We start from the raw sequence: 22773 nt of genomic DNA, 5'->3' as shown, positions 1-22773 counted from the left end.
ACTTGCTGTGCTTACTTAGCGGCGCGCCGCGCACAGCCGCTCGCCGCGCATTTATAGCGGGGTGTGTGTGTGACACGTAATGTTTACCGAGGAGGCGAGGCACGGCCTTAAGAGACCCCGGACACGAGGAAGGCAGGGCGCATGGCGAGTGGAGTGTGCTCTCCTTGCGCTCTCGTTGGAATACGCGCTCATCCAGCCGGGAGCCATCGCGATAAGCGCTCGTTTACGTCTCCCTCGAGTGACAGGCGAAGCTGTCCTGGCGCTGTTATGTTCCTGGCGCTGTTACCGTTTGCAAATGATGCCGCCCTTCTCCTCTCTCTGAAGAGCTCTCTTTCGCGTCGCGTGCGTGCGCGTGGCCTAGGGTTGCCTGCGCGAGGTGCGCGACAAGCGCCATTATCTCTAGTGCGCAAGGTACCCTGAGCCCCCTGTCATATTTGATGGCCCTCGCAGTGGGTCTTCTCAGTCCTTTTCACTCAAGGTGCGGGAAGCGAAAAAAATAAAAATAAGAAAGTAAGGACCAGCAACAGTAACAACGAGGGTCATGCGAAAAGGTCTCCGTGTACAGGGTCTTCGCGTATATATCGGTTGCACAATCCTGTTGGTAACGTACATCTCTCTCTGCACTTCCTTGCCTCTGCCGGCAACCGCTACTCGACGCGACTGGCGCGGCCGCCGTAGTATTACGAACTTCTTGAACGTTTCCCAATTCCTTCGGGATTCCGCGGCCCGTCTCTCTCGCTCTCCTTCTTAGCCAACGCCTACGCGATGTTCCGTTCTTGCTCATCAGTCCCTCCCAACCATCCCCTTTCCTTCCGTCGTACCACGTTGTGCAGTCCTCGTCCCCGCGGCTTGTGCGTCTCGCTCTCGGACAAACCACTCGTGGATATCCGCTCCGTCCGCCGGCATTTGAGGTCGCTGCCGCCGCGGGGCATGCCGGGTGCACAGCGATACCAGGAAGAGGAGCGGCACCGGCGAACGCTGCGTATCCGAAAAACTGAGCCGCCGCGCCTAATTGCTGGTCTTCAGGCTCACGCGCTCGGACGAGAGGAGGGAGCAATGAAGAAGCTGCGGTTTGTTCTCAAGCCGGCTTCTCTCCGCGCCTTGCCCGTCATTCTTCGGAACCGCCGGTATCTGCACTGATGCCGCTTGTAAGAGAGAGGCGCACGTCTTAGGCGAAGAAATTGGTCGACGGCCGAACGGGGGCTCCCACGGGATTTTCTCTCCAGTGGTCTGGTGCGTTTGCCCTTGTTTGCCGTACGTATATCCGACGCGTCCGACAACGGCCTTGTTTGCCGGCCTTTACGGGGGGCACCGCGACGCCTTGGTCTGGTTTGAGCCTCAAGTTGACCCGCTTTCTTTCTGTCTGCAGAAGCTTAACGACGACCACAGCAATATACTACTATATACGGCCGGATTATTAGAGACATCATGGAGAAGTAATGTCGCAGAGTTGAAGTTAAAGCTGACGCTATGCATATTTCGGCGGCAACCACATGGAATGCACTCTCGAAGCTTTCGCCTGGATTCAAAGAGGGCATTTTTATTTATTTTTATTTGGGCGAGTACAAAGTTTGCCCGCAAGCAAAAGAACATAACCCTCGTGACTGAGGTCTTGGCCACGCTGGAGCAGGAGAAGTAGCAACAGTTCTCATGTTGAAAAGAAACGTAAGTATCGTTACTAATGCAAAACCTTGGAAACGCATCAGAAGTTTCCATGTAAAAAAATTGCGGCAGAACCCATCTCACGATGAACGTCGACGGTAATGTGCTAGGAGTGAATCAATATAGCGACACAACGTATTGTCACCGTCGAGACAAGTTATGTATGAGGCATGCACTGCAGCGGGACTCCTCTTTCGCGTTTCCCTAAGAACACTCGGCGCCATCTAGGGCCGCTACCGCGAAGTCGGTGCAATCCGCATTACATGGCGCCTGAAAAAGGCGTCAAGTAGCAATCGGGCTCCTCTACTGCGCGTCTTTCTGGACACGCTGCGCCATCTAGTTGCACCGCTGCTAAGTTCGCACGTGGCCTCCAAGACGAGAAGCGTGGCGCGCCGGTGCCTGCGGACGCTGAGAATTCTTCTCTCACTTGCCGCACACTCAGTGGCACGTGCTCAGTAACCCAAGATGGCGAGAGATTCATTGAAGAGCGGCACATACCTCGTGAATTTGTGACCCGCTAGTGCGTCGGGTTGCTGTCCTTAAGAAACCAGTGTGACGTGGGTTTGATTCCGCCCAGCATTAGAGAAATTTAAAGGGTCGCCTTGCCATTTTAGTGCGGCACATTCCCAGCGGCACACGCCAGTTTACCCAAGTTGACGTCAAAGACATTCATTGAAGAGCGGCGCACACCTACTCGCACGTACCCAGCAACCCAAGTCGGCTTGAGGCTCCTGGAATAGCGGTGCCTGCTGTTGGGACCTAAGGCAGCGTATATCCCACCGCTGTCATACAGTTGTTGCGACTCGGTGTCCGAGCGGCCATTACGGCTCCGTGGCTGGTGAAGTACCAGGTGGAGGATCGAGAGGTCCCGACCGACGCTCAAGAGATGGGATGTGGTTTATTTACAAATTTACATAAATGATGGTTTACGTCTACGAGCAGCAGCACGAGTAGGAGCAACACCCCCCCCCCCCCACGACAACACTCAAGATGCACCTTTTATGCACTTTTTCTTTGCTATTTGTTTCGTCGGGGAAATTCACTGTTCTTCTGCTCGGCCAACCCCAGTAGTTGGACCGTTCGCCGAATCCCGCCCACGACGCCGAATCCTTCCGCCGGACTCCGCCCCCAATGTTGCACGAACGGCCCCGCATACGAGGCAACGACGTGACAAACAGGGAACTTGATGTCGAAGTCGTTCCCACGGACGTTCTCGACGTTGGCCCATTTTATCAATTAGTGGGCCATTCGTGACTGTCCGCTTGTCAGGGTCAGGTTCCGGTAGAGTGGTCTTCGCGGTAGTCATTACTTCCACGATGGGCGACGGCTGTTATGGCCTCGAAGTGAGCTTCTTTGTTCGCGTCTCACAGTATATGTCGGGTTCAGTCTAGTTCAGGCGGGCGCTCATCTCACCCGTCAGCTTTGGCGACGCTGATTTAGTCGCTAGCTCCCTCGTCCTGAGAAAACGACGATGCAACGTGAAGGGCCTTTCATAGCTGCACGCTCGCTGGTGAAGCATTATTTGTCGGGTAGAACAGTGATAAACGTCAATCGTAACACTACCCAGTCCTGCATCTACAGTGAACCATGTCGGCATGAAAGAAGTTCGTTGAAGAGCGGCACGTATGTACACATTGAAAGAGCTTCCTTTAACAATGGCACGTAATGCATACACTGGGATAGACTCAGTGACCCAGATTGATCTGATGGTTGGTTTCGATGCAAAGTTACTTCAGCACAGCAGCCCGATGCGCTACGCTTTCGACCACTGACTACCCAGTGACCTAGCTAGGCGGGAAACCGGTTAGATACAAATATATATATATATATATATATATATATATATATATATATATATATATATATATATATATATATATATATATATATATATAGATAGATAGATAGATAGATAGATAGATAGATAGATAGATAGATAGATAGATAGATAGATAGATAGATAGATAGATAGATAGATAGATAGATAGCACAAGGAATGCTTTGAAGAAGAAAGGAGTTTCACCCGACCTTCCCTCGCACTGCCTCGTCGAAATGAGGCGTCACTTCTCCTGCTACGGCTGGCATCCAGCACCTCGTGCAGAAAGGACTTTCTTTCACCCGACCTTCACCCACCATGCCTCGTCGAAATGAAGCGTGACTTCCTAATTCGCCATGACCATTTCGAGTGTCTGCCGGTCTTGCGTAAGCCCCGCAGTGTTTACAGGCCTCTTTGGTGTGTGTGTGTGTGACTTTAGAGGGGCCCTTTTCTCGAACGGTCAAACTCTACAGGAGAACTTCCACGAACCAGCAACGCACAAAAGAGACGGACAAGCGTCTACAATTCCAGGAGGCTCGGTACCACCAAGGGGCGTGGTATAACCGGAGGCGGGGCCCTCTTTCCGCCAATCTGACTCTGTGCTGGTCACGTGACGTCGACGGAAGCAAGATGCCTCCCACGATTGTAGAGAGCCTATTTAAGGAGCTCCGAAATGTACTTTACATCTCTTCATTCTCTTCTCATCATCTTTCAACAACATTTGAATAAACCGTGCAAGTTTCGCACTAGAAATCGTCTCGTCGAAGGAACAACGCAAATCACTAGCCATCGTGAAAGAGCTCAACAACAAAGGCTTCACAGTAAAGTTTCAATGGATTCCTTCCCACATTGGTATCTCAGGAAACGAAAAAGCTGATGCGCTTGCATACGCAGCGCTCTATCATCCTCCCAAAATCAAGGCCCCAAAGAGTAATCAAGTGCAAAAATCTGACATTCGAAATCACTTTGCGTCGCTTTGGGTTCCACCGCATATGCCCTGCGTAACCAAGCGATTGCACCGAGAGGAAGCCACACTTCTATATCGAATAAGGACAGGATCTGCTAATACACCGGCCTGGTTATTTAAAACGGGGCGAATCAATTCTCCGAACTGTTCGGCATGCAATGAGACAGGAGACATTGAGCACTTCTTGTGGTCCTGCCAGCAATTCCAAGATGAAAGAGACACTCTCCTGAAGAATCTGCAAAGCAAGAACCTTCCGCATGCGCGCCTGCAACACCTTATATTTCCCGCGGGATCAGTTATAGCCCGAAAAGAAACTTCACGTTTCCTCATCGAGTTCTTAAGAGAGACTGGTTTGATGGACACATGGTGAAACCCTTCAGCGGTATTGTGCGAGACGCTCGGGCGGAGCAATTGCCGGCTTTGTTCGCCAGGCTAAACCCGCCTGTTGCTACAATTCACCACCACCACCACCACCACCACAATCGTCTCGTCCCTGCCCGGTCGCCATTGTCTGCCGGATGCCTGCAGCCCGCCGACAACGCCACGCTACCCAATAGTAACGTCGGTCGAGCTTCGATAGGCAGGCGTCGCTGCAACTCGGCAGCAGTATGATACGCTACCCTGGAGTACGCAACACCGCCGAAGGATGTTGAATCCATGGTTTGCGAGCCTCTTCATTCATTCTGCAGTTGAGTCGAGTCAATAAAGTCTGATTTGTGCGTTCATTTATGCCATACCACTGTGGATGCTGAGACTATGTTAAGAGCTGATGAATGTTGTTCTGTTTCAAGAACTGCTTGAATCTGCCTGCGGTGAATCCTGTTCCACGGTCAGAGAGAAATTTCTTCGTCTTTCCAGCAGCGAAGATGTTTTTTTAGGCAAGATATGTAGGCATCAGACGTTTTACTTATGTGAGCAAACGCCCACATATAATACTTGGCGTGATCTATCGCCAAGTGAATGAACTTCTTTGCCAAGCCGTATCATGGAAAGCCATGCACGAATAGTGTCCATGGCGAGAAGGTCGAAAGATTGTTCTGCAGGTGACAGAGACTCCAGTGACCCAAATCGCTTTGCATCTCTGACGTATTGCAATGACGGACGTATGTAGTTAGAAACATATCACTGATGATTTCTGGCCAGTAATACTGCAGTGAAAATATTTGCAAGGTTTTGTTCACTTCAGCATGTCCAAAGTGGCGGTGGGCTTTCTCGAGAAGTCCCAGTCGAGGGCGTGAGGTACATATATTTTCTTAACTTCCTTTCTGCTGACAATGGCGAGTACATTTCGGATGGTGTGCTTGTAATGTGGACGGACATTTCAGTGATTTTCGCTCTGGTACGGAAAGAAGTTGTATGACCAGACTCCGAGAAAACGCGTCTGCTTCTATGTTATCGCTGCCTTTCTGTTGTCGGATGTTGACCTCGTACAGAGATAGCTTTAAAGACCACCGAAATAGGCGCCCGTGCGGATTTTTTGTATTCTTAAGCCCCTGTAAAGCAGCATGGACGGTTATGAGAGTAAAAGGCTTTCCATGCAGGTAGCAACGCCATTTGTGGACAGCGTCAAGTATGGTCAACCATTCGAGCTCTGTTATTGCGTAATTTCGTTCTTGCTTCAGCAATGTCCGTGAATAATAAGCCACAGTGTGTTCGTTTGCTTCGTCATCTGGTTGTTCCAGCACAGCTCCAATGCCTACGTTTGAGACATCGCAGTAAACAACGCATGGTTTGTCAGCGTTAAATATTGGCTGTTCGGTTAGACATTTCTTCATTCCCTTAGAAGCCTTTTCACATTGAACGCCCAATTCCCTTTGTGTGTCCTTGCGTAGCAGTCTCGTAAGAGGATAAACGATATTGTTAAAATGGGGAATGTACTGCCGGTAGACATTGACGGTCCCTAGAAATCTTTTCAGGCCTTTCTGACACGTCGGTTTTGTAAATCGCAGCACTGTTTCAACGTTGCTCTTTTTGGGTGTCACTGTGCCTTCAGAAACTCTATGTCTAAGATAGTCAATAGAATTCTGAGGAGAGTGACGCTTCTTGAGCTTCAGCTTAATATTCTCGATCTTCGGGGCTTCCAATAAAGCCTGCAAATGACTTAAATGCTCCGGAAATCCAGGGAAAACACCGGGAATGCGGGAGATGCGAATTCAAGACGATGGGCAAAACGAGAACAAAGAGAAAGCAGGAGCCAACGTTTCAACAAGTGGACTTCTCTTATTCGAGGCGGCATATCTAGTCAAGAGAAAGCAAGGCCTTCTTAAGGTAGTGGCCACAGCACCAAGATTCACACAGTTAAAGGAAAGGAAGAAGCATTGTCCTAGATAAGAAGATGCAGATTGAACCGTTAATTATTATTAAATGCGGATTTTCCAAGTTAGTTAGTTAGTTAGTTAGTTAGTTAGTTAGTTAGTTAGTTAGTTAGTTAGTTAGTTAGTTAGTTAGTTAGTTAGTTAGTTAGTTAGTTAGTTAGTTAGTTAGTTAGTTAGTTAGTTAGTTAGTTAGTTAGTTAGTTAGTTAGTTAGTTAGTTAGTTAGTTAGTTAGTTAGTTAGTTAGTTAGTTAGTTAGTTAGTTAGTTAGTTAGTTAGTTAGTTAGTTAGTTAGTTAGTTATTATTATTTCTTCGTTCTTTTGGACAATACCTCGTACTGCGCGCGTATCAGTAAAAAGGCAGGTTACTGGCTTCCTGACAGCTAAGCAAGTGGCGTGAGTTTAATGCCATCCTACATTTGCCGGCTACAGTCCCGGTAGGATCATTCACAAGAATAATTAGAGCAAGAAATTTGCGCCCGCGAATCCCTGGTCAAAACGCGCGGAAAGGTGTTTTCAAGTGTGGGAAGTGCGCGTATTCGAAAGGCCTTTGTAATTGAATCGAGCAGCAGTGTCTGGCATCGAGTTAAAAGTGATTTCCAAACGGGCACTTTCACCGGGTAGCGCTAGAAGGAGCGACTTGCCTTGATTGGGCGAGGCTGAGGGTCTCGTTGTTACTATCCCCGCACATTTATAGCCCTGGAACGCGTTTCGGGCGATTCAAAACAACGGCGAAGCGTAGAGGTGACTACTTGTGTTTCATCATGTGTCCAAGCAGCCGAGCGGTGCCTTGGCACGTGGAGGCCAGATTTTTCACTTGGATGGTTCTCCAGAATTCATGGCAAATCAACAACACACTGCACGAGTTAGGCTGCATTAATGTTTGGCATTGCCGAAATGAACGGCTTCGAAATCTCGTGGACCGTTACCACGTAGAAAGGCCAGCACCCTGTGCGATTGCCGAATCCAGTTGTTCAAAGGCCACGCCACATCGGATAAGGCCCCTATACGATCTACTATGATAGGAGCAAGATGCCCCCTCGTAAGATAGAAATGCTGTCTTTATTGAAATCTGGATATATTTGCCCAGCTTAAGGCCTGTTGTATGAGCGCCTTTAAGTTGAAACTGATAAACGTTTGACACTCCGAAACAGCTGTTGGGATTCAGGTCCTTCACAGAGAGTCCAGAAGCGCAATATACCCTTCAATATCTGCCCACCTTGTGTGCGCCATACGGCTCCACATTCGAACAAAGAAAAGAAAGAGAGAGATAGCAAAGAAAATAGAGTGTGAGAATTGCCGGAGTAGCAAATGTGACAACCAAGTAGACGAACTTTTTGTTCCGGACGCGCTTCGGGTCGAAATAATTGCCCGGGCGGCGCGCCTGCACGTTCTGCGGCCCACCGATGACCACGCGACTGCGACAACGAGCGCACCGGGAGGCAGTTACATCACTTAAGAACTCCTTCGCTTTTGACTCGGTGCTCGACGCGCGCTTGTGACCCAGAGGCACTCATCTTCCCCTAACGTTCGCTTCCGCTGAGCGGTCGACGAGAAATTACCGCGCTTCACACGCTGCCTGCGCGCGTAAAAGCGCGTAAAAATCTCCGACCTGACACACTACGACTGGGACGCGCGCTACTCTCAGCTATGGCGAGAAAAAATGAATAAAGAAATAAACAGACCGGGGGGGGCGGGGGAGAAGCCACATAGCGTTCTCCCTTCCTCCTCGCCCACAACCCGGACCATCGTCCGAAACTTCGCCTGCGCTCCACTTCGGTCGGGCGAGTCGCGCACACAAGCATCGAAAGCACGAATATTCGCCCCCATTTTCTACACGTCGAACTTTTTTTTGTTTTTGCTCACTACGCGGACAACGTGCAGGCTAACCTCACTCCCCGTGCGAAAGTCTGCAGCGGCAAGATGTTCCCACTGTTCTACTGCCGTCGTCCTGCCCCTTTACTTCTCTGCGTCATCAGTTGCTCGCGCTGCGTCATCATTTTCAGTCCTTTTATTTCTCTGAGCAGACTCCACCGCTTTCTTCCTCCGTCAAATGTCGCTTCCATCGACCTCGCTCGGACCCGCCGAAGACGCGAAATTACCTCACGCCGCCTCCCCCTTCGATCGTGCCCTACACAACCGTCACCGCCGCCTGCACCTCGGGCCTACAGCACCGTTTTCCTGCACACTCAGCCTGAGCAGCAAGAGATGTTAGTCGTCGGCGTCGTCTTCATCGACGAGAGGTCCCATCGAACTGGGAGCAGGCGTGCTCGCGCACAAACGCACACACACACGCTGACGCACACACAGCGCACGCACGCGCGACGCTGACACGACCACGTCGCCTCCGGCAGCGCCGAGATCGCGCCGATTCCCGACGATCAATGTTTGTTTGTTTGCTCCATCTCTCTGTTCCTGTTTGTTTGCCGCTCCACTTTAGCTCCGGGGCGCGGGAACGGGGTGTGGAGGTGAAGGAGAAGAAGAGGGGGGTCAGTAAGAAAAAGATCAGTTCACTCGAACAGCTCGAACTTACTCGCGCAAAATCAACAACGCGTAGTAGTAAGCCTGCGCGAACTACGGCACGCCTGTTTGCGTGCAGTTCGCTTGCCCATCTTTATTTGCGCACTTGCGGTTGGCTTCCGTGGGCTCGCAGGCGGCTATAGCCGTCAGCTTCCGTAGCCAAGAAGCGTTCTGTACAGCAAAAATGGCAGTGAAAGAACGAAGCATAGAAAAGTAATTTGGCTGCGACTTCGTTTCTTCGTTCACGTCTTGTAGGCTTGCTTGTTGTAACGCTAGGATATATGAGGGGAGAGAGAGAGAGAAGTTCAATCTCCTGCAGCCAGAGAGGACTGACTGAACGACCGATGCCTTGACAGAAAAAAAAACTTTAGCGAGCCCGAGGAGCGGCCGACGCGCTAAGCGGAACGAACCACCAAAGCGACGACGGGAACATGCCACGTCGGAAGTGCCCCGCCGCCCCTGCGGAAGAAGCGCGCCTTCAAGATTGATTGCGGCAAAGAAAGGTCACGTGCCCCCATGAGCCTTGCTCGCGGCGTAACCTAATACAAAGTATACACGCGCCCGATGATCTGAAGCAAGTTTCTTTTGGACGTTTCTGCATGTGACGAGCGCACATAATGTAGAATGCGGTGCGAGCCTCTACCCCTTCGTTCAACCCATCTTCGCGCACCGTTGCAGTTGTAAAACAGGTGAGAAATGGGCAGAGGAAGGTATGCCCGCTCAGCGAGTGCGCTTCAACCACAGCGACAGCATAGTGACCGTTAGTAGACTAGGGCGATTACTTTTCGCCCCCTTTCGTTCTCGCAGGGATCAAAGTATGCGCGCTGGTATAAGCACAACTTCACACATAGGCGAAAAATGAATAACAACCGCTACAGCGAGCTCTGAATTGCTTTGCTGTAACCATAGAGCATTACTGTAACCCGCTAACTTTGCACTCAAGAAAGGGACACGGGGTAAAAAATGAAGCGGTGAGAAATTATTAGTGCAGGACAGACAGGACAGTAGGCGTCCGGTATTGGCACTTCCGTTACCGTACTGTCGCTCTGCAAGGCTTCACATGAATCTGTGCTGCAGAGACGTCAAGGGAAATGTACGCGTAGTCGGAGGTCACGAGTGACGGCCATGCGATAGCTGCTGTAGACGGGCGTATCGTCAGTGTGGGGCAAGTCCGGAGGGCTTGTGCTTGAACGTCGAGAGGTCAACGTGCCTGCGAGATGAGTGTGATAGTGATGCGTGGCGTCTCAGGATTTGTGCGCCGCTTTCCATATCACCCTAATCGTCTTTCTGCATTCCAATCTCCTAAAACCCTTTTTCCCTTTCACCGGTTGCTGGATATATTCCATACTGTTTTATTTTTTTTTCTGGCTAACCTATCTGCATTTCCTCTGTTTCTCTCTCTTCACATGAATCAGAATCAATACGACAATTTCGTAAAAACCATAGTGGTAGGAGAAAGCTGATGCTGGTAACAGCATGTAAGTCTGCGTTCTCTTCACATTTCGCCGACGTGTACACTAAATGTGCCCAAAAGAAAGGAACCAACTGAAACATTCGTTCGTTGTGACAGAACGGTTACTGATGCAAATATGGCGGAGTCGCGACATGGAGACAAAGGTAGGAGGCGTTGTCTAGTTCTCACGCCTGCACTCGAGACTTTGCTCAAGAAGCAGAGAACGCTGCGGTACGAAGAACACACAGGCTTGCTGGAAAGTGCATTTCAATAATCTTTCTCCTGATTAGCTGACGCCTCCTGTTAACTTCAACGATGCCACAAGGCTAACCTCAGTTTGCACACACCACATACAACCAAGCAACAATTAGGACAGAGATTAGAGCATGGGCTGTCTGAGACAACGAGCGGGTATAACTGTCACAAAAACGCACATACAAGCAGGTTTTGGATCTAGGCCTGTTATATCACGTTGAAAATTTGAAAATTGTTCTTAAAGCAACACTGCGGATCGTCACATAAGCAACTGTGCTTCTAAAGAATCATGAATACTGTTCCCGTCGTGAATCGCGTTCTATGTCATTTTTTTTACAATGATTACATCGATTTTCGAAATTCCATGACAGGAATAAGGGCACGTTGCCGAGCCTGACAAAAAGCGTCGATTTCTTCAGCTTTAAGCAATCTAATCAATGTAGCTCACAAAATATAATCCGTCCGAGTCTATCACTCACAAATTTACCTAGATTATGTCCTTAACGTTTCGTTCCCTTCCACTTTCTGAGATCTTACATGAGAAGAAAGATGTAAGGTCTACATTCAACTCTTGCTTCCGTCACTGCATAGGACTGTACTTCCTTTAACGAAGTAGAATTGATTCAAATCAGTGCAGCAATCGCCCTAATGAGAGCCCATTGGCTTTATGAAGGTCTTGGAATTGCATGGATAACAGAAATTGGAGCCAGGTCTGAGGTGAACCGTCCCCTTAGGCGAACACCGTGATATCAACAGCGCGCTGAACTGACGTTGCATTCTCGTATCGCCGCTACCTGTCACCCACGAATGTGGAGCACGCGAGAGCGAAGTTGTTGATTAACGGGCAACCACGGTGCCCTTCACGCTTTCACCTCCCATCTAGCGTTGTGAGAAACACAGTGTACATGGCACGAATGTTATTAACACTACTGGAGAGCGCGGCCTTGAATGTGCGCACCACATCCACGCGGAAAGAGATTTGAAGGGAACGACGCCTCCAACGGCGACCTTCAAGAATCACTTCGGTGTTATGACACCTTGTTCTGCTACCGTCGCAACCCTTGCCCTTTTATCGCCAAGCGCAGCTGTTCTCGAGGGAACGTTGCAGATTGCAAGTGGCAAACCTTGCTGCTCATAGGGATGGCGCATGCCCGAGCCTGTCAAGCGGTCGAAGCATGTTACCCATTCTCTCACACACGCGCTACTCCTGCCGAAGAGGAACCAAGAGCAGATCGCAGCAACTTATACCCACGATTCGGTCGCAAGTATATTTCGGCTGTTGGCTGTTCTACAACCCGAGTAGTGCGCCAGCTTGCAACAGCTGAACACGCAGAGTTCAGTGCGAGCGAGAACTCTGTATGTGCATGCACCACAAACCGCTTGTCCTTTTGGGAGCAGGTAAAGCAAGAACGCACGTTTCAGTGAAGTTAAAGAGAAATCCATGTGCGTATCTCGGATTTCCATTACGTTATGCCTGGCAATCGCTTCGCCGCCATCATATCTTGTAGGGTAAGGTTAACGGCTTTATTCAGGCTATCCTTATACGAAACTTGCATCTAACGATAACGCTGAAATGGACATAATTGTAGTATTTGTTCGCTGCAACCTTGTTAGTAATACTCGGCAGGTCACGCTTCATTGATTAAAATGTCACCAGCGATCGTTAAGTTGGCTTAAATGTAAAAGATGTCATATTACTTTCATTGTTGTGGATGCCTACTCATTACCATCAAGTGGATTTGAGTAAAAAAGATAAATGACCGCGTATTATGGAGACACTTCACCTTCGAGTCTTTCTTTTTTTCCTATCATCCATCTATCCATCCACGTCACTGATCTCAGCGGTGATGCCATGTCGGCATCTTATGAGTCAATTATGAAGAAGCATAGGAATGAAAATAATCGTTGCAATATGGTGCTCCAAGAAACACATTCGCGTCTTATTCCGGCCTTTAGATTATCACCGAGGACTTCGATGTCCAACAGTAACTTTATTGAAGTTCGAAAACCGAGGCGTAATTGGATTGGAAAAACTTTAATAAAGGTCCTGCAGGACGCACGTCAGCGCGCAGTGGGCGTCTGCCACGCAGGAACCGACAGAGAGTACCTGGCGGCCGCTGCGCGAGCCTGTGCAACAATTTATTTTATAGATGCGCGGTTAGGCTCACAACAACTACCTTTATATGGCTTTCGTCTCATCGCGTTTCGTCGAGCCAATTTCGTAGTTCATGAATGTTTATATGCGTGTGAACGATTATATTTACACTTGCATCTGGATCATAACGCTGTGAACACCATGATTTCAAAGAGTTGCGTACTGAAACAGATATATTATACGGCCATGCAGAACTCATCTGAGGCCGGTTTGATTCGTAACCTGAAAGATGCTTTTAAGGACAAAGTGCCAAGAACCACGCGCGCCTTCAAGCTTTCTGGAAAACTAATTGATTTCGACGTGGTACTGGCGAAACCTGGATAGATTCTCTGACGTGCTGAACTGAGGTGCGGACACGCAAGCATAGTCGATGATCTAGATACGGCTACATTAACGTAGAAGTTCCAAAATGTTTAGATAAGTTTGGATAACAGCGTTGGAGTTCATTTTGAGAGCCTGCATCTTGTACATAGAGCAGCACAACATGAATTCTTCGAACATGTTCCTCAACGCGATTATCATATGTTGAAAGGCTTGGCGCTCTACCAACACCAGCCAGACGTAGCACAATCGTATGGGAGATTATTCCACCAACTGGAGGTTCACGCCACTTTTCAGCTTCCACCGAAGCTTTCGAGTCCACATAATCTGCCTGTGAACCTATACCTTCTGCTGCTGAAAGACTGAAGGCGATACATACTTGCTCGGTACGTCGGTGTTCCTCGTCACCAGGACTTTACGGAATTTTTTCCAATGTCCCAATTACAACATGGTTAGTGGACCTGATGTGTACTGTCAGACAACAGCAATGAATGCTAACGGCATTACATGGTTCCCTAAATGTAGGAGACCCATAGCTCAGATACTACTATCTTCAAACATGAAAAGTTTCCTCCAGAATGTTCCCTATACCGCTTTCGTTACATCTACTTTTGCCGATGACCTCTACATCTGGGCGTCTGGTTTGACCACGTCTACTACTTCGTATGAGGCTCGAGAATGCTGCAGTTGCTGTTTGAGTCTAATTTCCCAGTTATGGCCACGAATTAATATCCGAAAAATGTGCCTTAGTGGCGTTTACTCGTCCCTTAATGCAATTTTACTTTTTATCGATCACTGAGTATGGCAGCATACAGAAGTTTTTAACATTCATGTTTGATTAATGCATTTCGTAAATTTATCGTTAAGAAAGAGCCTCCGAACAATTTCCCCAAGTTCCTTATCAGTTATATTGCCGCAATCTTGTAGCATGTATGCTGAATTTTTACTATGTGCCCTTCCGCAAGCTTTCTGGAAGCCAGCACTAACCTGAACATGTGGAACAAACCTTGTCGCTATCGAATGTTTCAAAGCGCAGAGCCTTGAGGTTTGTCTTTATATTCCAGCATGCGTCTACCTCGACAACTATAGCAGTTACCCAGGGACCTTGTCATAAACTGTTCAAGTTTCTCGGGAAGCGTTGAAGGTATACCTATTATAGACATCACCCGGACACTGTGCAGCGTAATCGCTTCTCTGTACGCAAGAAGTCCTTTCGTCACATTAGCTCTTCTGTCCTGAACAGCATAAAAAAAAAGAGGAACAATGCACTTTGTTCGAGCTCTCGCTCTGTCGTTCTCAACTATTAAGAGTGCGCTTGCGACTTATCATGCTGGTGCTGTTGTCCAGGAATACGCTGCAAAAAACAAGTGAACCTGATTGGCCGATGCCACTTGTATACTCCCACTCCAACGCGAAGTTATCGTGAAACGAAGTGTAGTATAGGGACAACCTACCTCTTCTTCCCTCACAAAGACTAGCAATGTACCCACTATGAGCGTCACTTATACCGAACGCCTTTGACACTGCCTTCTGCGACTTCCGTAGCCGACAACATCCCAGAACGTGGGTCACAGGGTATTTGCATGTGGGCGAAACGCTCGCACGTTAAGAGAAGCCCGGTCCTCCCGTACATCTTAACGGTGTCGCCAAACTGTGAGAACTGAGACCGTACTATCGCTGCCTGCTGTAGCCACAGAAAAAATATATAAACGACTACTTTCCTCTGCTGCCAGACGACATTACGACGGTGTGCTGCCCCGCATATGCTTGCAAATATTCCATGCTTCTCCGGGTGAAGAGGACCGTGCGCGCGAACGAGGTAAGGACGTCTGCCAAAGCGTTTCGCAATTAAAGCGCACACAGTTATTTTTAACATAGCAGCAAGGCTAAAACAAGCCCGTCTACACACGGCTCGACCGAGACGTAAGTTTAATTAGAGGCCCAGAATGAGATAATTAGACGCATTTCGACGCTGGGACAGTACTAACGGAAGGACCGTCGGTGCGCGTGCCGCCGTGGAAGTACGCTTGTGCGCGCACCTACGGTGTGGTGACAAGAATACAACGGTGTCATTACAGGAAGGACAAAGCCCACAGTGTGCCGTAACTTGTGACGCATAACAGCATGCCCCAAGTGCAGGAGCCATGAGCCGTGCAGTCAATGTGGAGTCCAAATGTTCAAGTAGCCAAAATAAAACATCGTGCTCTAAATTAACGCTGTAATCATATGTTATAACCACGCATATATGTCGCTACATATACTTCGATTGGACAGCGGCGTAAGGAAAGTGATAAAGGCCGTATAGCCATATAGAAAAAAACTGTGCCAGTACTACGATCTATAAGGCATGCCGTAGTGGGGGAATCCGGAAATTTGGACCACCTGGGGTTCTTCAACGTGCACCTAAATCTAAGTAAACAGGTGTCTTCGCATTTCGCCCGCATCGAAATGCGGCCGCGGTGGCCGGGATTTTATCCCGCTACCTCATGCTTATCAGCCCGGCACCATAGCCATTATGCAACCATGGCGGGTCCGTACTGCCATGAGCGAGTGTAATCGTTTTCGACCGCTTAGCTTTGTGGACAGCTAAATATCTGACATCAAGATAGTAGTATAGGTTAAAGGGAAGACACGGGTGGCTGACATTCCAGCTGTCATTAGGAAGGAGAAATTAAGCTGCAGGTAGGTCATGGTGATACGTATAACAGATAACCGGCTGCCAGTTGAAGTAACAAATTGAATGCCAACGAGAAAAACAATTCAAACGATGAAATGAACTGCAGTTAGGTACAATTAGATATCGCTTGTAGAAATCTTTGCCAGCGTCTGCGTATCCAGGGCTTCGGTGATGTGCTTAGATCTCGCATGTTTTTCGATTTCTTTTTACGTTCTTTTTTTTCCATCCGGCAGTACGCGCAAGTAGTTCGTACAGGTATGCGCATTTATATATATGAGCCTGAAACGAAAAGCACAAGAAACTGTTGCAAGTACGGCGCCGGAGCGCCCACTTCGCGCCCCACCCGATATTACAACGTCCCGCGATACGTACCACAGGATGTCCTCTTTAATAGCCAGGCACACAGACGGCATTTCGGCCAGGATTACAGTACGACCTCACCCACGGTGAAACTACGCCGAAAGTGAGATTCGTGTGCGTGCCCGAGCATGCATGGGCAGTCGCGAAGTGGGAAACACGCGGTACCGCCCATGCGTGTTAGCTGCGCCAGGTTCACAGAATTTGAATGACCTCATCGCTCTCGTTATGCCTGATAACAGTTACTTTATGGAATTGGGAACTTCGTTGTCATTTGTGAACTGGGCTCCACGTATTCTTCTTTATTTTATTTGTGTACGTGCATAAAACAATGTGCGACATCCCCTGTCGCTACTACAAGGGTTTTCGACGATGTGCATCCTCCTGCTTTTGTATTGATTACCACCATCACGCAGTCACTATATCAACGACATCGCTATGGACTGCAGCATGTTCGAGCAGTTCATTCAGAAATCACGCATGACTTCTTCGCGGCATAAAATTTATATGCTGGGATTTCAGTGCAGCAAGGATCCGGACTTCCCGAAACAAATGGCCTAAGCATATTTAATATTGCGCTATTTTTCTCGTTCCTCCACCAGTGACATAATCCTGAGCATGACTTCGCAGCAACAAGTTCTTTATTCTGTTAGGTTCAAGAGTTGTGGCACTGGTGCCTAAACTACGAGGGGCGTTCATGAAGTTCGTATTATCACTGCCATAGATATATAATATGCGTACGCAATAGACATCAAAATGAGTGCGCGTCTGTCTAGTTGCAGCGCAATATAAAATTTGTGTTCTATACACTACTGTGCAACACAGTTGGGGCACCAAAACAACAATGGCAGCATCCATCGGGAATGTTGGAACACGTGCAGTGATCCGTTTTCTGTATTTGAAGAGGCAAGATACCAGGAGGATTCATGCCGAGCTGGTGACGGTGCACGGTGACAGTGCCCGAGCTTATGACACTGTTGTCAAATGGCGCAGACGATTCTCAGTGCGGTCAAACAAGTCTCGACGACGAAGAACGAAGTGGCCACCCGTTGCCGCGCGCTCGGTTCCGTCTTTGCTGACACCAATGCAAAAAATACTTGCAGAAGTAAGCAGCCGCAATAATGCTGAAGCCTTGCGAAAGCGACTTTGGCTACCTTTTCGACCACCTGATAACTGTGGATGAGTGTTGGGTGGACAAGTATGACCCAGAAACTAAACTGTAAAGCAAACAACGGAAGCACGATAAGTCACTCGGGCCAAAAATTGCCAAGGTTGCGCAGTCATCAGGCAAGGTCAAACTCAAATTTCATTTCTTCTGGGACTGCCGTGGTGCTGCTCTCTCCATATATTACGGCCGCAAAGGCCAAACTATCACAGGAAGATACTATTGCGAGCTTCTCGCCAAATTGCGAGGTGCTATCAAGGCGAAGCGCAGAGAAAAGCTCACGAAAGGCGTCCGCCTGCTCCACGACAATGCACAGGCTCACTCAACACAGGCTACGGTGACACATACAGCGTCCCTAGGCTACGAAATTTTGCCCTACTCGCCATATTCACCTGACCTTACACCAAGTGAGTTCTTTCTCTTCCCTCGCACGAAGAGAACACTGCGCGGGGAACATTTTCGGAAAGACAAGGAAGTGGTCGTTCAAGTCGTGCTCTTCCTGAGCTTTTTAGCTACTGCCGCCCGATTCATGGACGATACTCCATAGTGGGTTGAGCTGTATCCGTAGGCAACAGACCAAACCAAATCTCAACATGAAGAGTTCTACTGCGATGGTCCACCGCAGCTCGTCCATCGTTGGCAGACGTGCGTGAACTTGGGAGAAGATTATGTAGAGAAAAAATAAACTTCTACTCAAATTTCATTTCTTTGTCTCAATTGCATCAAGCCAATAATACGAACTTTACGAACGCTCCTCGTATGTTCGTACATAGACGTCAGCCGCTTCAACTGCCATTTCGTTCCTAGAGGTGCGGCAATTATATACAGCAGTGGTCCAAACAAAGAGATATAAAAGGCGCTTTCGCTAGGGCATGTCGTCACTAAAACAGGTTTAAAAAATCTGCAAACATCCACCGGCTCTACGGGTGGCCCTCACGTATATGCTCTGCGCAAAGCCGTGCAGCAGTCACTGAAGCTTGAAATCGGCGCTCGGAAAGAAGTACATGGTAGAAGGCACGACAATAGGTGTAGCTTCTCCGTACAGACGCTGCTCACTATGGGCGCAAGGATGCGGAAATAAAGTGCGCCTGGACATCAGCGTTGACAGCCATTGGTCGGTTGTTCCCAGGCAAGAGGAAACTACGTCACTTCTACGTTCGCCATTGCGCTTAAATGTATCTTTGGAAGCCGTGGTAGCGAATGAAACGCGGAAAAAAAGGAAACTACTTTAATAAATTTATCAAACGTTTGCAAATATGAGATCTGCGAACATTTGGTGCTGTCGTCTTACGTTAAACAACGCCGCGGTTCCACAAGCGAACAACTAATGTGCACAAAAAAGTTAACATTTTGCGAATCACTCTCCCCAGGTGTCGTCCGCAAGGAGGAGCTTCCAGATGCGAAGTGGACCACGTAGCATTCGCTATGGCTGCGACTCCAGGAAATAACAGATTTCTCAGGTAGCAGTGACTCTCAGGTGAACTACGGGGGAATAAATTCCAAGAACGAAACTGCAACGCTAAATCCACCTGTACCTGCAACACCACTACCGTGGACACTTATTACGAGGAACGTGACAGTGGTTCCCCCGATCTCAAAAGCCCCGAGCAGGTAGACTGAGCTACCAATATTCCTAGCGAGCCACCCAATTTGCCACGGTCCGTCGCAGCGAAGAGTTCTTCATTGGACAAGTGTTGTATGAACGCCGCATTAAAGGCGCAGCAGGTAGCCGCGAACGTTCGGCCGCTGCCGCAGCCCGGCCGGCAGCACCCGTGGCGGCAGCAGCCGCGATGTGGGTAGAGCGACATCAGCGGCGCCCCAAGCGAGAGTGGCGTTGGGTCCAGGTGAGAACAGCCTCGGCGCGTCTTCCTTCGTCTTCCTGCGGGCGAGGGGAAAGCCGAGGAGGGGGAAGCGGGCGAAGAACTGGAACGAGCCCTCTTGCCGCCCCGCCGGTCGAAAGGGAAAGCGGTTAAACGGCGCGGATGTCTCGGTCGCCCAGTCAGTCTGGCCAGCAGACGTCAACGGGGAATAGCCATGTGGTGCGAACGACTTGTCCTGCTCGTGGTCTCGCTGCTCCTTGCCGGCTCCTGCGCCGGACAGTGGGCCGTCGTCAAGGGCTACCGCGTCGTCATGAAGGCGGATATCGTCCGAGGTAGGCAAGCGACAAGCGACCACGCTTGGCGCACGCGCGATCTCGAGGTGAAGCTGAGGCTGACGCTTCTGCCGCCGGTGATGTTCGTGCCGGCGGGCCGCTGTCCCGGTGGCTCGCTGGTCTTGGTCGGCCAGCGGCTCAGCAACCCTGTCCCTTCTTCGGCGAGGCGCGCGCGGGCGCGTTGGAAGCCTCGGTGTCTCTGCTTCTTCCGATTACCGTGCCGGTTCCGACGTCGCTTAAAGAGAGGTGCTCTCAAGACACCCGCCGGTTGTGTGCGCCTGGAATACGTGGCTGTCGATTCTGCACATGGAATCGTGCTCGGTATATTACTTTCGTGCTATATGCCGGTGTAAACGGAGGAGGTGAACGGGCAGGTTTCTGGTGGCGGTAGATTTTGGCGCTAATTCAGGTGAACGGAGTTTAGTTTACCAGGTTACTATAGTTCGAAAAGGAAGCCTTCCTTCGGTCGTGTGCCTCTGCAGAGATACAGCTGGTAAAAAAGTGCCGCTCGCTGTGATTGAAAAGAAAGAAGGAATTGCTATTTGTCCCGCACACCGTCCTACGCTCCTTTATGGAATCTTAACGCACCAGGCATCGAAATCATAACGTTGCAAAAGTCAGTGTGCATTCAAAAATTGTTAGCTGGCTCTGTATCATATCAGCAATTGAATTAGACCCACAGAACTATCACTTCTTAAAAAAAGGAACGCGCATTAATATTTAATTGAGAACGATGAGTCTGTAGCTTATATATACGTCTTAAAGTGCTTTACTATAACTTAAAAGAATTACGGGAAGCAGTAATCATACTTGTTTATTTCCGTTTTGCGCTCTTCGTCGCTGCGATCTGTCATGATTGATGATCTCTCGTGGGAACCGGTGCCTTGTTTTCGAAACGTGCACTGCTTTGAGGTGGCTGCTATAAGATGCAGCACTCGCGGGAGGAAGATTTGAGCACGCATCTCCAACGGGCTTGAGAGTTCGCGATGATATCGTGCAAGCGAGTCACGCAGTTCGTCATAAGACTTTCAACGCTCGATCGAGGCAGCGATGCGAGTGATGCTCTGGCTACTCGTTTGCCCTCGTTTTTTTTTTTTCCGCGTGCCCCGGATGGTAGCAAAGTGGCGTGAACTTAGTCCCGGCTCGTATTTACTATTGTCCGTAAGCACCGCGTGCACTGCGGTCCGTAGCGTTATTACGTGGCCTGTAAAGGAGCATCGTTCCTTCTTTCGTTCTCTCTCTGCGTATGCGAACGCGGCAAGTGTGCGTAAAGATGTAGGGTCAAGCTACCGCGTTGTTTCTGTTCTTATACGTACCCTGTCGCAATGCATTCGGCTGCCAAGATTGCCATTTAACATGAACCAAACAAACGATTGTAACAGGAAGAGCGTGCCCCCCTCTCCTCCTCCTCTTCCCCGCTCTCCGCTCAACCTGTGGTCTACAAATGTCTCTTGCGACAGCATAGGATAACCCCATCCTGCCCTCCCTGTGGACGCGCTGCGCGTGAGTTTACAGTTGCTCGCTGTTGTTACCGTACGATAACTGCTGGCAAAGAAAAAGAAAGCTGCGTTTCGTAGCGTTTGATAAGCACGCTGGTATTGCAACATGATGGTAATACTATACGTACAGCTGTTCTGTCCACGCACTGAGTCCATTACTATTGAAAGGGCACCGCTTTTGATCTGCGTTCACTGCAGCTTGCCTTCCGTGGAGTATGACAAATAGTCCACTCGACTGTACAACGAAGCTCTGTAGCTTTGAGCAGTTCATCCGGTTAACATATCTGCCCTTCATCGCTTATCATCTCTCTATTTCTTTCGTGAGTATCTCAAGTAGTTTGTGCAGAATCTACCGAATGCCACTGAAAGCGCCGCAATGAACGCTTCAGTATCCGACTGCATTGTGTTTCTCTACCTGCACCTAGGCACACGTAAAGCACATGCCTCTTGGCCCTTGTGTTTTAAGGGCTCTAACGAGGTCGTAGTGCTCTAGTGAATTTTATAATCTTATTCATTTTTTATATGGTATCATTATTTCGCAATGCACCTTAATTCTCTTAGTACACGTCCTTTTTCATCGCCGTAATCTTATTGCATGTAGATTTTAGGCACTTTACAGCGACTATTTTAGGCCCCTTTACAGCCACGTCACATCAACTTCATAAAAGTCATAACGCCACTGCAAACTCATCAACACTGGCCTTGCGCTCTTTGGCCATGCCTGGCCCTTGCGCCAATAAACACTACACGTTCATTCATTTATGCCCCTAGGCTATCGTCGAGCCTAAACGATTCGTCAAGTACGAGTGTACGGGTTCGTCAGCTTGTGATGCCACTGAAAGGAATGAAGAGTGAAAGTTAATTACTGTTATGCGCACGGTGACATTACGTTGAACACGTTAAGTGCGCGCGATCACTTCAGCCTATATGATATATGACTAGATACAAGGAACACCTATATAAATGTGTCGAGAATGCAAACAATTACCGTAGCTATCATGAATAATGCAGTTAACTATATATCCTCACAACAGTTTAACCTATCCACCACACAAGATAGCGTTGCGTCATCGGTAAAATATTTTCGAGATGTGATGAAACCCAAGCTTTTGAAGGATATCGGTGTTGTCCTGTTTGCAGTTACCTGATGACCACAGCTGAAGTGCTATGAAGTCTGATTGATAACCAGCTGGAAAGATTTGCCGCCTTTTTAAAATTGGGTGCTAAATTAAGTTAAACGACATGCGTCCACTTTTCGGTGATCGTGATTTTGACATAGGCACAAGCTTATATGAGAAATATTTTTCATTGGTTATTTAATATTATTTATTAAGGAATAAAGAAAAAACAGACAACAACCGTATATTACGCCAGTGGCGGAACATATAACGACATACGATAGCGCGCATCCTTAATCTCTGCTTATATGTTTGTTTCAGTTCCGCTTACAAGGTCTCACAA

The 22773-nt window shown here is 48.8% G+C and overlaps 1 protein-coding gene across 7 annotated transcripts in view; it reads right to left on the bottom strand.

The window, feature by feature from the left end:
• The window catches only part of LOC135898918 (uncharacterized), a 215214-nt gene that overhangs the window by 135402 nt on the left and 57039 nt on the right, over window positions 1-22773 (bottom strand). Inside the window, exon 1 of one of the 7 annotated variants that reach the window (XM_070529534.1) lies at window positions 10313-10339. The exons of the other annotated variants lie outside the window; for them this stretch is intronic. The gene's annotated coding sequence lies outside the window, so the exon portion shown is untranslated. Of the gene's footprint in view, window positions 1-10312; window positions 10340-22773 lie in introns of those variants that run through there. 7 annotated transcript variants of the gene reach the window in all.

The sequence above is a fragment of the Dermacentor albipictus genome, unplaced genomic scaffold (genome assembly GCF_038994185.2).
Source record: "Dermacentor albipictus isolate Rhodes 1998 colony unplaced genomic scaffold, USDA_Dalb.pri_finalv2 scaffold_23, whole genome shotgun sequence".
Taxonomy (NCBI): domain Eukaryota; kingdom Metazoa; phylum Arthropoda; class Arachnida; order Ixodida; family Ixodidae; genus Dermacentor; species Dermacentor albipictus.
This window is presented reverse-complemented; position numbering and strand designations above follow the sequence as displayed.